Source organism: Nicotiana attenuata, unplaced genomic scaffold (genome assembly GCF_001879085.1).
Source record: "Nicotiana attenuata strain UT unplaced genomic scaffold, NIATTr2, whole genome shotgun sequence".
NCBI classification, from domain to species: domain Eukaryota; kingdom Viridiplantae; phylum Streptophyta; class Magnoliopsida; order Solanales; family Solanaceae; genus Nicotiana; species Nicotiana attenuata.
In genome coordinates, this window is record NW_017674453.1 from 36,046 (window position 1) to 39,765 (window position 3,720).

General features: G+C 34.6%; 1 pseudogene; it reads left to right on the forward strand.

Annotated features, from left to right (window-relative positions):
- The first annotated feature begins 1,351 nt into the window (after positions 1 to 1,351).
- Positions 1,352 to 3,658, forward strand: LOC109218692 (annotated as a pseudogene).
- The last annotated feature ends 62 nt before the right edge of the window (positions 3,659 to 3,720 follow it).

Below are 3,720 nucleotides of genomic sequence, written 5' to 3' on the forward strand. Positions count from 1 at the left end.
GGTTTGGTGCGATTTGCCGATTTTTTGTACACCCCTAATAAATACTATACTCAAACGCATCGTTATGATATATATCCCAACAATAAGAAGGTCAAAATTGAAGAGCAACTTCAAAAATAAACGGTAAGGTTTCTAATGAGGGAAAAAAGAAAGAGGGAGAAGAGAGCAAGAAAATTAAAGCTAACCATCGCGCTTATGTGAAGCTCACACCAATTTCTGCTTAGTACACCTTTTTCCACTGGTATCTGTCTTATTCCTTTTCCGTATAAAAACTAAAAAGGACACCGGTTATTTTTCCAGAAAGTTTCCACTTTTATGCCAATTATACCCTAAGTTAAAATTTCAGATTTCACCCAATTTCCATATCACAGTAAAAGTGTAGTTGTACTATAGGCAGCAAAATTTTTGTCTGTACCTTTTCTTTAACTCTACTTTTCACACCAATACATAGCCAAGGTCATGGGCCATTGATTTTTTCTTTGTGCCTGTTAATTATTTTCACACAAAGAGTATTTTCTTTAAATATTACTCCTAGCATATATTAATCTAGGAAAAATATATAATAGACAGTGTGTAAGCTTAGCCAAGCACTTTTCACCGGGACACACTTGGTAAATTCTTAAAAAAATTCAGAGAAAAACTTTACATATATGACTAATAGGTGGCTTTGAATGATATACAATGTGTACACTAAGCCTCAATGGAGAATGACAGACAATAATGCTATCGAAGCTCGGGAGATTGTGATTAAGGTCTCGTTAAAATATATATTTGTCCATAAAATTTTGCAAGTTTTTAGAAAATTTTTTAAAATAAGTTTTTCAAAAACCAAAAAGTGATTTGGCCAGTTCTTCAAAATTTTCAAAAGAACTTTTTTCCTCACTCACAAAACTAAATTGTAACATTTTGTCAAGTGTAATGTTTGTCCAAACATAACCTCAAATTCCAATACTACTATTTTTCAACTTAATTCCAAATACTATTTTGTTTCAAAAATTATAAGTTTTATGTCCAAAGTCCTACTAAATAAATTTGAGTTCGAATTAGGATTATATTTTGTTAATTACTGTATTTTGACTTAGAACTTTTCCATCTAATATTTGTGTGAAGAACTCAAGAGAAAAGACAATTTTAACCTGGAGGAAGAGGGGGTAACAAAGAGAATGTTGCATTTGGGTGACTTTCTCATGATTCTGTGAGTACTAATCTCGAGTAATTTTTTAATCCTTTTTAAAAGTGATAAAAGTTTCCACTCATGAGAATTGCATAGACATGAGATATTAATAAAATATTAATAATTTGATGTCTTTTTATCAATTATAGTAACTTAAAAACATATTGACTCAAAACAAATACAACCAAAGTTGCTCACTTTGAAAACTTTTCGGATTTTTCTTACTAGAATACTTTACGTAAGTTGCCAGTACATTCCAAAATGTTTTTGGCTAAAACTGATCCCTTTAGTTCCGATGGAAAAAGAAAAAGAAAACCCTGATCCATTTTTCCCCACTAGAAACTTGTGCTCTATATATTCTCTCAGCTGTCTCTTAGTTTCTTCACCATCTTCCATGGTTTTTCACTAATTTTCTGACTTCAACACTTTTTGTTTTCTTCTTCTAAATAGCAATATTGTATAACAGCCTTTTCAGTTCTCAAAATGCAAGTAGATCCTGAGAATCATCATTCATTTCGCAAGCATTTACGTAATGAAGGTTTTATGGATAAAATTGTAAGTTTCTTTTTCAAGTTTTATCTGCGTTCTTTTTTTTTTTTTTTGGTTTTCAAACTTAGTTTTGCTGAACTTGAAGATATGATTTTGTTAGCAAATGCCACCTACTTTTGTGAAAGAAAACAAGAAGAAGTTGGGCAAGACCTGCCTACTGAAAACTGATGTAGATGATATGTTTTGGGAAGTAAAAATAGTGAGGGAGAATTCAGATTACTTCATCTGTGGTGGAGACTGGCCACATTTTGTTGGATATCACAAGCTGAAGGTAGGGGAAATCTTGATATTCTATCTCATTGACAAGTCGACGTTCCAAGTCGTGCCCTACATCCAGAAAAGTTGTAAAAATCTTCGTGGAGGGAAACCATTTGAGGAACTCAGCAGCTCCGAAAATGAAGAGGATGCTGGACCTTCAAGAAGAGCGAAGAAAGTAAAAATGGATCCCATAGTATTATCAGATTCTGAGGAAGAAAACATTGATCCGTCCGGTGGTGGAAATTCAAGCTATTCACTTCCAGGTAACATCGATCGACCTCTTTATACATTTGGTACATTTAATTGTTTAGAGAATCTTGACAGACACAATGAAAACAAATGGATGTTTATAGATCATACCAACTAATTGGGGTTAAGTCCTAATCAGTGCTATTAAAACCTCGCTTAAAGCCTGGTTAAGCCCTGAAGTTCGGTGAAGGTGACAGGTTATAAGCTTCGCCTCGCTTAATTGGCACTTTAGTATAGGCGTCACCATGACAGTAGCATATCCGTAACAGTTTGCTAATTTATTTATTTGGATTCATATATACTAATCGATCTATCTTGAAGAAAGCAAGGGATAGATTATTTTAATGTTATTTCTTTTTTGCCTTATTATTGATTTGGGTGTGTAGATGTTGGGTAGTATCAAGAAATCTGAAATTATTGTTGACTACTATGTACTCTTTAAAAATATTATCAGATGTAATATTTTGGAGACAACTTTAATATATTGCTGATGATGGCTATGAAAAGGAAAATTGGGTTGCAGCACAAAGTATAATGCATAAAATGATAGAATTGATGCAAGAAACATTTCAAACATACTTCTATTAGTCTCTTTTCCGCTAAAAGATCTTCCTATGATTGACTTTTGCTCACATACAACAGAGAAGTCCCTACTAAGTCTGAACCTGGCGTATACCATTTTAAACTAACTTACTGTTTGAATGACTTTACTCCTTTAAAAAAAAATAATGAAATGTTAAACTTGTGTCGTTTAGATATGCGGACTGGGGCGGAGCGGGTTGAAATTTTGCGTGTTTTTGTCCCAACACGCCCCGTTGCCATCCCTATTCTTATCCCCTCCTTTAAGCCCATATAAACTCAGCTTTCCACGCCACACCAAATCTAAGGCATATCTCTTTGTTTTTCTCAACCCTGGAGGTTTCATCATGAAAGGAGGTAAATTCGACGCCAAAGCCAATAGCATGCTCGGCCTGAGAAAGAAAGCTCCCGAGACTAAAAAAGCAAAGAAGGCTGCCAAGGATCCTAACAAACCCAAGAGGCCTGCATCTGCTTTCTTAATTTTCTTGAAGGAGATAGGGAAGCAGTTCAAGAAGGAGAATCGAGGCATTAAATCTGTGGTTGCTTTCGGTAGAGCTGGTGGAGACAAGTGGAAACAAATGTCAGATGCTGAGAAAGCTCCTTACATGGCAGAGGCAAAGAAAAGGATGAAGGAATATAAAAAGAACAAGAATTAATGCTTATAACAGGCGAGTAGCTGCTGGATCTGCAGAAGAAGTGGAATCTAACAAGCCAATGTCCGAGTTTGATGAGGAAGAGGAAGAGGGGGATGACGACTGAAGAAGTTTATAGTAAATGAGGAAATTGGTGAGGAAACTTGTGGATTATCTTCCACGTATGACTTCTTCTTGTTCCTGAATACTTGCATCAATCTTTTTATATATACTTTTTATTTTAATGCTGCTTAATCTTAATTCAGCATATCAATCTTG